General features: G+C 43.4%; 2 protein-coding genes across 5 annotated transcripts in view; one reads left to right on the forward strand and one right to left on the reverse strand.

Moving 5' to 3' along the window:
• Nucleotides 1–13357, reverse strand: part of ARNT2 (aryl hydrocarbon receptor nuclear translocator 2) — a 144773-nt gene that overhangs the window by 113437 nt on the left and 17979 nt on the right. Inside the window, exon 1 of one of the 4 annotated variants that reach the window (XM_083712635.1) lies at nt 4055–4196. The exons of the other annotated variants lie outside the window; for them this stretch is intronic. The gene's annotated coding sequence lies outside the window, so the exon portion shown is untranslated. Of the gene's footprint in view, nt 1–4054; nt 4197–13357 lie in introns of those variants that run through there. 4 annotated transcript variants of the gene reach the window in all.
• CTXND1 (cortexin domain containing 1) overlaps nt 1–13357 on the forward strand; it is a 187823-nt gene that overhangs the window by 99557 nt on the left and 74909 nt on the right. The window lies entirely within an intron of this gene.

The following is a 13357-nucleotide window of genomic DNA, read 5'->3' on the forward strand; positions in this document are numbered from 1 at the left end:
TGCAATCCTACAGCCACTTACAGTGGTACCTCAGGTTAAGTACTTTACTTACTTCGTTCCGGAGGTCTGTACTTAACCTGAAACTGTTCTTAACCTGAAGCACCACTTTAGCTAATGGGACCTCCTGCTGCTGCCGCGCCGCCGGAGCCCGATTTCTGTTCTCATCCTGAAGCAAAGTTCTTAACCTGAAGCACTATTTCTGGGTTAGCGGAATCTGTAACCTGAAGCGTATGTAACCTGAGGTACTACTGTATTTCTAGGTAGCAGCACAATCCAAACCCAAGATCCTCCAAGATGAGATAGTTTGGATCTGGTGGATATTGGGCTGTCCCAGCTGAACCAGGGCTTAACTGGCATATGTCCCTCACCCCAGGTCAGCAGGGACTCAGCCAGGGAAACCAGGTGAGACTTATTCTGTTGTAAGTACCAAAAAAAGGACTGGGGGGGGGGGAGAGATGGAAGGTATGGGAGAGAGAGAGAGAGACTTACATCTATTTTAAACACTTTTCAGCAACCCAGCAGAACTCAGCCAGCAAAAAGGGTAGCGTATATCAAATTTCTCCAAAAACCTACTGCAGAGTTCACAACAGAGGAAACTTATGCCAGTGTAATTTACACCAGCTCTTTATAGTTAGGATCGTTCTGTTAGTCTCACTAAATTCAATGCCTGCATATATTGATTCAATATACTATTTTATGTAAGCCGCTTAGGGTTCTTTTCTATAAAGCAGTATATAAATATTACCAAATATGTTAAGTTGTGGGTGAACATATCAGACGACACCGCGATTCTTCAAACAGCTCTTGTTTATTCACAGGCCAGAACAGAACTGAACTGAAGGGTTCAGCCAGCCTGCTTATATAGAGCTTCACTAGAACGCAAGAGTAACCATTTTCTGTAACTATCCAATCACTGAACGTCAGTTTCAATCCCTTATTTGCATATGTGGACCTGAGTGAAAACTATCTACAGTATCCCTCTGCTGGCCCAGGGTGAGAACTTCAGCACATAACAAAATAAATAATATAAACAAAGATGTTGCGATATGGACAATCCTTGAGACAACACACACAGTCCGCTCCCTTTTCTCTTCTTGGCGCACCAAAATAAAATTTGGATGTCTTTGATTAATCGTGCTTGCCTGCTTCTTCCAAACTAAAAAAACAACAACCTGGTTATCAGAGTCAGAACAAGATTTTACACCAACTTCAAATAATCGTTTAAGATGCTGGCTTGTTCTGAAGCTTTTAACCTTGGATAAAATGGGAAACTGAGGTTAATTGAAAACTTCTGGGTTTGGTTTTTAAAGGGGGGGGGGAGTACAATGGTGCCCCGCAAGACGAACACCTCGCAAGACGGAAAACCCACTAGACGAAAGGGTTTTCCGTTTTGGAGGCGCTTCGCAAAACGAATTTCCCTATGGGGTTGCTTTGCAAGACGAAAAAATCTTACGAGTCCCCGTGGGTTTCCCCCCGCTTTTTTCGCCCTTTTCCTAAGCCGCTAAGCCGCTTAACAGCTGATCCGCTGATAAGCCGCTTAACAGCTGATCGCTAGAAGCCGCTAGACCGCTGTAGCGCTAATCCACTAAGCTGTCAATGGGCTTGCTTCGCAAGACGAAAAAAGCGCTAGACGAAGAGAATCGCGGAACGGATTCTTTTCGTCTTGCGAGGCACCACTGTACCTTCCTTTCTAGTAAATTATATATAGTGCTACAGTAGGCAATATTGCCAGCTGCTCTTAATTTCAAAGAAAAAAGTTGGCAGGGTTTCAGGTATGTATGTCAGCTGGCACACCACTTTTCCTAGATCCTGGGAGGAGACAGGTGGAAATAATTCGGTATGAAAAGGGTATCTTCTCATGCCTTTGTTATGTTCTAATACTACATCTATAAGAACTGAAAGCAGTGTTAGAAACTCAGATAACTAAGCTTAGGCGCCAAATGGCTACTTAAACCAGTTTTACAGTCGCCAAAACAGAATGCCTTGCTGCCATTTGGGGGCCATGTTTTTCTGTATAAAATGATATTTATTCAGAATTTCAATAATACAGAAAAGACGAGGAAAAAAACAAAAAAAAAGAAAAAGCATTACAGCAACACCACAACAAAAAAAGAAAAATACAAATCCCATATTACATCTTTCATTTGCTTATTTCCTTGACCTCCTCACACCTCCCTTTTTGTATTCTAACTCAATTAGTTGTTTCAGCAAATTCTTTCCATCTTTCTCAATTTTTATTTGAATAATTTATCTTGACAGTCTAGCCTATTAATTAACTCAGCAAATCCTTTCCATCTTTCACCATATTCTGTTATTCAATTTACCTTAATTTGTTTGACCTTATCTTACCATAAAATACCTTAAAGTTTAAAATTTAATACTTATTTATACATAACTCCTTATATCATTTCTACTAAAGCCAGATAATTTAATTCCAACATTTTCCCTAATATTCATTAGTTTTACACTAATTCCCAAAATAAAAAGTTTTTTCTTTATAGACCTTCTTCTAATTTTCATCCAACATCCCTTCCTCCTGGTCTTGGGTTATGTCAGCCCTTACTGTCCATTCCATCCAGTCCATCAACCTGGTGATCTTATGTCTGAGGCCCTTAAGTCTCTTCCATGTGGGGGCCGTATTTTTCAATGCAACCTTTTGGTTCCTGAAATTCATTCCAATTGTGCAGATAAAATATCTACAGGATGTGTTGCTAGCAAAATCCAAGGATCTCCAGATATGCAGCTCCAGATGGTGGAGACACCAGGCCCCATCCTGGCGTCCCAGCATCTTCACTTGGTTGCAAGTGGCCGATAGCCAGGTGCAAAATGCACCTGTTGAATTTTGAACCCTGGGATGAAAGATCCCAGTGCTGCATGCCAAGAGCTCAGGCACAAAATTAAACTTTGCAATTAAGTCCATAATAGTTACTAAGCTACAAACAACCTTAAGTATCCCATTTGCCTCGATACCTCTACCTCTCTCATTTGTGGCCCATCGGCGGCCTTAAGAGCAAAAACTCTCTTACCATTTATGTTTTGGCCTGGTCACCTGGAAATCAATTTCTGTTCACATCAGGTAATCAGGTGTTACAGTACAGAGGCATCAGTTAAATAAAAAAGCTGGCTCTTTGATGTGCCCCAGGAAGAATCTTAGGACTTTGTGGATGGCTGTTTACAAGCCTAAATTAACCAGGTTATCAACCCAATCCTATACGTCTTTACGTGGAAGTTCAATGGAATTCCCAGACATGCATGTGATTGCAGCATATAAATCTGGGGTGTGTTTTTTAAAAAAAATAATACAAATTTTAACATATCTGGCTGCGTGCCCTGAATTACCTATTCCTTCCAAACAAGTCTCCATTTTACATGAATGCCAAGGAGATAATATTTCTTAGCTTGAATCAGCAGCACATGAAATTATCCTTTTTTTAAAAAAGTCAGACTAATAATACTGGGTTCTGAGCCTTGCAAATTAAAGGCCTTTTGCCACCAGCAATAGCCAGCAGTTTTATGAAAGAGTTTAATACACAAAGATTTAAAGAGGGTGGGAGAGAGGGAGAGAGTCTCCCAAGCCACTTGGCAGCAAAGAACTCACTGAAATAAAAGCATCAAGAGAACATCCACTGTAAAAGATTGTTCCAAAAAAGGCTGTAGCTCAGCGATAGAGAATCTGCCTTGCATATCGAAGATCCGAGGTTCAACCTTTGCCTGAAAGCCAGGAGAGCCACTGGCAGTCAGTGCAGAGAGTACAGAGGAAAATACATCCATGGTCTGACTCAGCAGAAGGCTATGTTGCAATTACATCCCAGCTTTTATCACATAGCACTTTACCAGCACAATATAAAAATGAATCCTGCAAGCGCAATGGAACGATGAACGGACACAGAATATTTTTTGCATATACCTTTAAAGAAAACTCCAAACCGACAAACAGGTTATACAGCAAATTACCTCTGTTTCATCACAAGTAAAACACACAAATTAATAAGCAAATCCAGACTCAGCAATGCTATGCAATAGATCACATCCCATCCACCCTAATGTCTCCCACCTTCATAGGCAAGAAGTCCTGCAAAACTGCTGTTTTCTTCTTGGAGCCGAACCCTCCTTCAAAAGGAATTCGTAAGAAATGTCAGAAAACCTCTGGGAAGAAATACGACGGCATTGGTATTCTGCTCAGAAAGTGTCATCACAGATCTGTTTACCTTAACTGTGGACCATGATTCAGCTGGTGACAAGCGTCTTGCATACTGATCAATTTATTTGCAAGGCAAAATTAATGCCATTTTCTGCATTAACCATTTGCATTCTGGTGATGGAAAAAAGGGGGGGGGGCCTCTCAATGTGCATCAAGCCAGTTTTCCAAAAATGCAGGGACTCACAAATCCAGTTGCCAGTGTAAATGCACTGAGCCCTCTGGCAAGAGGGACACCCTGTTCCTACAGTTCTCTACCCAATGGTACCAACTTAAAAATAAATAAATGGGGGGGGGGGCAGGTAAGCCCCACCCCACACAATCTATCACAAGACGCAGTGCACACACACCATATGAATTGCAATGCTTATCAACTTTTGGGGGCCCTGGTCCCCTCAAATGTTTTATGGGGTGGCCAAGGAACCCTGGCCTCTAAGAGTTGGCTCCTCTGTCCTTACCGCAGAGGTCTCAAATCCAGAAGTCTTTTCCAAATGGCATGAGAGACCTCCCCTTGCCTCTTACTTTCCCCATACCTTGCACAAATCAGAAATCAGAAATGACCTTGCCTAACCCACAAGTCTTTGCTGGATGCCAGAGGACTTAAAGCTGGAAAGGGAGTTGGCGGTGACCACAGATAATGGCGGTCTAGTAAGCCAAGCCAGCAATGTGGGCCTCTGCCAAAACTCCAGAAAGAACAGTGGTTTCCCTGATAAGAAAATAAACTCTCCCCCCGCCCCGCCCCATACCTGTGCGCCTGGCATTCTGAGGAAGTTGGTGTTCTCTTCTATTGAGATTGCCAACTGTTACGTGTCCTAGACACATCTGTGGTTTCAAGTGCGCGTTGTGGGCACCACCCCTGCTTATCATTTCTCTCTCCCCTCCTCTAGATCAGTCCCTGTACTACCCAGGAGAAAGAGAAAGAGAGATGGACTTCACTTTCCCAAGGGATCTGGGTAAAAGTTCTATCCAGCAGATTTGATCTGAACCTTGAAAATGCACATCGTTGCTAAGCATTGGCCATACTGGCCGGGGCTGATAAGAGGTGGATTTCAGCCATATGTCCAAGTCTCCCTATTTTCTAGAGACAGTCCTGGTATTACCAAAGCCGTCCCAGTTTCTGATTTGATCCTGGAATGTCCCACATTTCCTTAGGATGGCCTTATTTTCATCAGAGAAATGTTGAAGGGTATGGTGGGACAGCCCCTATTTTCATCCGAAAAATGTTGGACTATATGGAGCTATGGAACCCCCAAGCCAAGGAGATAAGAAACTATACAATCTTTAGAAGACATCTGAAGGCAGCTCTGTAGAAGGACTTTTTAAAAATGTTTAATGTTTTATTATGTTTTTATATAGGCTGGAAGCCACCTAGAGCGGCTGGGGCAACCCAGTCAGATGGGCGTGGTAATAATAAAAAATAATAATATAGGACGTCCCTATTTTTATCAGAAAAATGTTGGGAGGGTATGATGTGGGGGTGGTAACCAACTGAGCTGTACTCCAGAGTAGACCTACTGAAGTTAATGGATCTAACCAAGTCATGTTCCTCAATTTCAATGGGTCTGCTCTGAGTAACATGTAGTTGATCACCACCCACAAACCACAATGACCGTACCATGTATTATGGTTCGTCATACATTTAGCAGCATTTCTGTTCTCTGCTCCGCAGCTTTCCATGACTTAATAAAGTAGTTATTGTTTCATTCATATACCAAAGAAACTCAAGGTGGTGTTGTGTGTGTCTCCTCCTCCTCTCCATGTTATCTCCACAACAATGAGTGAGATAAGTTAAGTTTCAAGGCTGAGTGGAGAGTTGAACCCCTAGCCTCTGAGGTCTTTGTCCAACACTAACGGCTACACCACACTGGCTCTCATATGCCAATTTAGCCTCTTGTTTGGGACACAACCTTCATTGCATTTGGGGAGAACACATTGTTGTTACACTATACATTTTAAAAAACAAAGAACGATACTCTTAAAGAGAGAACAATATTGGGACACACATGAATATTTTATGGAAAGCTCTAGCTGTCTTGCTGGATCAGCAAGCCAAGTGCATCTTGCTTGACACTAGAATAAATGAATCCGCCTTTTATCTGCATCTAAGGCCCTATTCATCAACATAAACAAGCTGAATCAAACTTCTGAAGTGGAATCTTTTGAGTGTGTGTGTGTGTGTGTGTGTGTGTGTGTAAAAGATGATGTAGTATTCCTTACATAGCTTCATTTTGTGATGTGCATATCAAGGCCTTTTAGCTCACAAATGCGCACACAAAGGGGTTCTCCTGCCCTACAGGAAGATGAGCAAGGGCCTGTTGTTTTGCCCGTACATCACTTCTTTCCATTTAAATTAACAGGGAGACTCAAAAGGCTCTGCACACAGGAACCAGCAAAGCAATGGTGCTCTTTCCTATGCAAAGAGGTTTCCCTTTTTTGCGCCTCAATACACGGGCACCTCAGAATTTCTCTAGAATTTCAGTTGTCACAGTGTTTTTGAGCAAGCTCATCGCTGAGAGTGTGTGTGGGATTTTATTTCCCTTTTTCCCCTCCTTTGCCTTGTGATTTAGTTTCCCCCTCTTCCGTAATACTCAAAACCATAGAGAAATTCAATTAATTATGTCATACTTAACCCATCCAATAATCATCACATTGTTTTGCATTGATTCCATTGCCACAAAAATGGCCACCAATCTTTTCTTTGAAAATCTGTGCTGATCCCTCCCACCCATAACTGCTTATATCTTATTTTATTCATAAACAAAATCCTTCCCCCCCCCTTTATATTAAACATTTGTTCAACACTCTAAAGTTTCCAGTGTAGGCTTACCACACATCTGTTAACCATGGCCTTTGACCAGGGATATTTGTTTTCAGGGCCTACCCTATTCTTGGGACTGTAATTTGTTTTAATTATGTTTAATGCTGGATTTTAATTGTCATAACCATTCCTTGAATCTGATGCTAAAGGGCAGGTAATAAATTGAAATTATTATGACAACAACAACAAAATCATGAGGAAGCATGAGATCGCAGTGCCCACAACGGCCGCCATGAAAAAAACAGGATGTCCTGGTTTTCCCAGGACAGTTGAGGGTTATGACATTTCAACTGCAAAGCACCCAAGGCAGCTTACAACTCCTAACTAAAATCAATTATCTACATAAGATAACCAAGATGGAGCACAGGAAAAGACAGAGCTGAGTTTACAACAAGCATAAATTTCATTTTAAGTTGCCTCAGCAAAAACAAAACAAAACCCCTAAAAGCAAAAGAAGCCATGCTAGTCCTTACGAGCCAAAAATCAACCGACGGGCAATAAATGCCTTTAGTACTTAATCCAATTGTCATGCAAGTGAGCAAGCTTTCAAGTTCTCCAGAATCCTTCCTCAGGCTCGATGTTAAACAAAGTTTAGCTTGATGCTGAACCCACAGAGTTTGCATTTAGTCAGTCTTAAGTTGGAGGAGGAGAATGTGGACCTTAAAGCCTAGCAGGCAGACATGGCAAAGGGGTTTCAGAAAAGGCGGTGCCACCACCAAACAGGTCTTTCTGTGGTAGCCACCCAACATATTTCCAAAGGTGGGCTGACTGTTATGCAGATTTTCCAGGACATTCAAGCAATTTCCACCTGGACACTGCTTATGAGGGCTGAATACTGCCTGTATGGCAGCCTTGCTTTACATCTAGCCTGAAGACATACTCTGCTGAACCTGAAAGCCTGCATGCTAATATGCAGTTATTTAGCTAATTCTGATCAAGGTATATGATACTACAGTTGCTGCCAGGGTTCCCTACCTCTCCCCGCCACCCCACCCTTGAATAGATCAACTTTTTTTTTCCTACTGAGAAAAAAATAAAGGCATAGACTCATTTCCCCCCACCGCCTGCTTAATCTAAAATTGAATCCTTCCTTTGTGGATAACACATGCAACAAACCTAATCTGGGAAGGGGGAGAAAATTGGCATGATGTTTCCGAGAGCACAGAGAGGGTGTTTATGCTCTTTGCAGGAGAAACCTTGCATTGCACGCCAGGACCCTGGAGGAGTACAGCCTGCCAAATCAAGTGTATATGAGGCATGAGAGGATCTCCTATTTTCAAGCATCATTTTGCAGCCTGCACAGCAGGAACCCGCCTGGCTGGGGACAAGCGATGGAGGGCAAAGGGAAGAAAAGGGCTCAACAGAAACCCAGAGGGATCCCCCTCTGCATAGAGCTCTGTTACATAGGAACTCAGCCCACAGAGGATGAGGTAGTGGAGCACCTTTGCTCCTGCAGATGTTGCTGAACTACACCTCTCATCAGCCCTAGCAAGCATGGCCAATGGCCAAGGGTGATGGGAGTTGTAGCTCAACAACATCTGCAGGAGCAAAGGTGCTCCACACCTGGAAGCACCATAACCTATGGTTACCAGATTTTTTCCAGTGAATCCGGGGACACTTTTTTTTCCTTTTCTTTTTTTTAAGCTGAGTAGCAACAGGGAGTCAGTAGTGGGGATGGCATAGCTGTCAATTTACAGATTTGAAAATAAGGGACCAGCAGCCTCAAAAATAAGGGATCAGCGGCCAAAATAAGGGATTTTCCGGGAACAGGTATGTTCAACTTCTGAGCCTCTCCGAGCCAAAGGCAGAAAGCCCAGCCAGCAGCCAAACAAAGCCTCAAGCGGATGTTCCCACAGCGCAGCAACCCGGCAAAGGGGATGCAGCAAGGAAAACCACCGTCACCTCTCCGCTGGGAAGCGCTGAGCAAAGGCGAGTCCCCAGGCAACGCGGCCGATTTGATTGGCACAAGGCATGCAAGCTCCACCCCCCAGTCATTCTTAGACTCCTTATTGGGTGAGCAATGCAGCCAAGCAACACAGTTGGAGCCTCCCTCCTCCCTGGCCGGCAGGCAGGGAGGGATAGTAGCTGCTTCCTTTGAAACCTGGGAAATTTAAGGGACATCATCAATAAGGGACAGCAGTGGGAAACGGCGCTGGGATAAGGGAGTTTCCCCCCAAATAAGGGATGGTTGACACCTATGGGGGATGGTGAGGCAAAAGACTCTGGGCCCAAGCACACATACATATTGTATAAAGGTGCAAAGCCCTTCTTTTGCACCCTGTGAAACAAATGCACAGGTTTTTTTTAAACTGGGCATTGGCGTGCCGCCCACCCATGACTCCTAAGCCTTCCCTGATCTCCTTCCCCCTTTGTTTTGACAGATCAGGGAAGGCTTGGGAGACGCAGGTGGGCGGTCGTTGCCCAGGAGGGGCCAGCCTGGTAGTGCAGTTGGCTCTGGCTGGCTTCAGGAGCTGCTCGCTGCCTGCTGCCGTGGCACAGGAAGAATGGCGGGCGCCACGGCAGCGAGCAGCTCCTGAAGCCAGCCAAAGCCAACTGCACTAATAGGCTGGCTCCAGACTGCTGAGGCTGCCGCTGTCACATTTCCTGGGGACAGATTTGCAAATCTGAGGACATTCCGGGGACAGAATTTGTCCGGGGACAGATCTGCAAATCCGGGGACGTCTGGTAACCCTACCATAACCTTTATACAGTGGTACCTCTGGTTGTGAACGGGATCCGTTCTGGAGGCCCGTTCGCAACCTGAAAAGAACGCAACCCGCATCTGCACACGCACAGGTCACAATTCGCCGCTTCTGCGCATGCAAGTGACATCATTTTGCGCATCTGCACATGCACTAGCAGCGAAACCCAGAAGTAACCCTTTCCGGTACTTCCGGGTTGCCGTGGGACGCAACCTGAAAACCTGCAACCTGAAGCAAATGTAACATGAGGCATGACTGTACTTAGGTAAGAAAATTTTAAAAAGAGCCCTGCTGGGCCAGACCAGTGGCCCGTCTAGTCCAGCATCCTGTTCTCACAGTGGCCAATCAAATGTCTATGGGAATTCTGCAAGTGGAATTCTGAGTGGAAACAGCACTCTCCTCACCTGCAATTCACAGCAACTGTCATACTTTCTCCAAGAGTGGAGGCGGAACATAAGCATTGTTGCTAGTAGTCATCGAGAGCCTTAAACTCCTTCTTAAAAACAATTCCAACACAGATGCATACTCAGATACAGTGGTACCTCGGGTTACATATGCTTCAGGTTACATACTCTTCAGGTTACAGACTCCGCTAACCCAGAAATATTACCTCAGGTTAAGAACTTTGCTTCAGGATGAGAACAGAAATTGGGCTCCGGCAGCATGGCAGCAGCAGGAGGCCCCATTAGCTAAAGTGGTGCTTCAGGTTAAGAACAGTTTCAGGTTAAGAACGGACCTCCAGAATGAATTAAGTACTTAACCCGAGGTACCACTGTAATTATTTTAAGTTAATTTAATTTATTAGTTTTATACACCACCCTTCATCATAAGACCTCAGGGTGGTTGGCAGAATACAGGATAAAAACAAGTAAATAATTAAAAACAAAACAGCAAAACAGTAACTTTTGGCTTGGCTGGTTAGTATATTTGGGTGTTTCTGGTGCTGTTAAATCGGCATTTTCTGCAATATTTAAGTTCTTTGCAGCAGCTTCAATACTTCGGTGGCATTTCTCGTTCCATTAAGGGAGCCCATATTTGCATTCAAATTTGCTTTTCGCGCCCACTGGTCGGGGGTGTCTGGGTGGAAATCGAGAACAGCACTTTTCAGAAGGTAGCAACACTCTTTTATTACACCTTCAGAATCTTCACTCCACTCTTTGCTCAAAGGGAACAACCTTCAGAATATGACTTCAGGGAAGGCTCTCTAGACCAGTGTTTCCCAACCTTGTGCCTCCAGATGTTTTTGGCCTACAACTCCCATCATCCCTAGCTAGCAAGACCAGTGGTCAGGGATGATGGGAGTTGTAGGCCAAAAACATCTGGAGGCACAAGGTTGGGAAACACTGCTCTAGACGTCCGGTAAATACACAACACGGCCATCTAATGAAAGACATTTATTGTTTTGTGGTGTTGCAGGAGAATCCCCAGAGCCACTTGAGTCTTTCATTATTCAGCAAGGAATTTGTCATAAAGGTTAATAATAGGACTGCCAGGCAATTAAATAAGTCTTGTCAAATCAATAATAAAAGAGTTTAAATTGGTCAATTAAATCTGCATAAGCTAGTATATGAGGGGGGAATTGTTCTGAAGCGGGGGAGAGGCACACAAAGACTTTCCAAATTCTTAGTGCGCATGTGTCTGTTGAGGAAGATGCCACAGCAGAAATGGTGCCACCCCTGGGATGAATGCCTCTTCTGAGAGTCACATTAAACCAGAGTGGATTTGATTTAAATCAAATCGATTTCAATCACTAGTCAGTAAGACTTGATTTAAATCATTTTTTACAGACAGACTGATTCTTGCTGGTATAATCTTAATATTTACAACCAGATGAAGGTTTCATTTTTGGAATAATAAATTTTCAGAGTAGTTTTTACAGTTATATCAAAAATTACTGATTTGGTTACACTATTAGAAACACATAGACAGAAAATCATGAAATGATTGTGAGGTTTAATAAGTTAACTGTTTATATTTGGACAACTTTTCTGCTGTACTTTATTGGAAAGAGAAAAATAACCATTTCCTTAATAACAATTTACAAGATTTATTTAACTAAAACAGTAACATTATAGCATATGTATCCATGTTTGTTAACTGATGTGGTTAAACAATTTTTTTTAAAAAAACAACAACACACCTTAGACTGAGGCTTAGCACACATGAAAAGCTTAAAACAAATCCTTATTTCCTGATGAGTAGCCTTTGGACTATAATGTAACTTAAATAGAAAACTATCTTTAGAAAGATTTTTCCTCCAAAACCATTTTATTTTAAAAATCCGATTTACATTTTAAAAATCCGATTTACATTTTAAAAGTCCATTTTTTTATTTTTTAAGAAATCATTTATTTTTATCTACCCTGCATTAAACATTATGTTGCTTGTGTAGTTTGTCTCTGTATAGAATTTAAAAAAAAAAAGTATCTGAGGGGGAGCGGGAACAAGCTGGATCAGGACTTGCATGCAGGGGGAGAGCCCTTTACTATACTCTCACAATCAAAATCATCCTACACCATAGGCACCAACCTTATGCGCCACCCCCAAAGCATGTGGGCGAGCCCACCCAATCATGAGGGGCCAGGCCTCCCTGAGCCTCCCCCACAGCGTCAGCAGGCCTCGCAGACTCCTCCCGATGTGTGTGACATCACACGTGTGTGTTGCGCACGTGATGTCACACGCACATGATGAGCCCCCCAATGTCAAGCGGAACTCAGTGCAGCTGTCCCACACATTAAGAGGAAAGGTCCCATTAACACCAATGGGAAAGGAGGCAAGCAGAGGGGGAAGATTTCAATCAGAACCACAGTGATGTCCAAGGTTTAAAGTTTCCCTCCTGCTTGGTCCCAATCCAGTTTCCCAAACAAACTATTTCCCTTTAGGAAAAAATAACTGCACAAGGGCAAACTACTGGTTGTACCAGTACTAGTTGTACTCAGTGTAGACCCATTGAAACTAATGATCTCAAGGCAGTTGTGTTGATCAACCTCAATGGATCTACTATGAGTAGGGTTAGCGTTGGATACAGTCCTCTGTGAGAAACATCACATATAGCTTTGCCATCAGCTGGTGTCTTCCAACTGACACTCTGATGCCTATCCTGTTCTCACATATTCAGCCCCCAGTTTTGAGGACCCAAATATTTTCAAACATAAAGACAAAATAACTCTCCTTCCAGAAGAACAATAGCAAGCCTAGGGTTAATGACTTTTCGACAGAATATGGCTGTCTTAATCCTGAGCTGCCAGTCATGGCAAAGCTCAGTGGAGAGAGAAACCAGCCCATCAGCCAAGTCTCAGGGGGGTACTTTCCTGGAGGCAGAGTCCATATACAAGGTCCAGTCCAGTGGTAAGGTCAGGAGTATCTCAGTTCACGTAGTCAGATGATCCGGGGATCAAGAAACCTGAGGGTCCAAGGTCACACGAATCAAGGAGCGGCAAGGTCTTGGTCAGGAACGACAAATGTTATTTCCAGCAACTCACTGAGGCTGGAAACCCTTCTTAAGAAAGCTGAAGCCAGCTGGTTCTGATCAGGAGCAAGAAGGCTGATCAGCAGCAGGTGGAATCACTTTGCCTTTTGCTCCTTCAGGCTGCTGTTCAACAGGTGAAGCCGACTCCTGGCCCATGAAACTGAATATTT

Source organism: Podarcis gaigeae, assembly GCF_964106915.1.
Source record: "Podarcis gaigeae genome assembly, chromosome: 14".
Lineage (NCBI taxonomy): Eukaryota > Metazoa > Chordata > Lepidosauria > Squamata > Lacertidae > Podarcis > Podarcis gaigeae.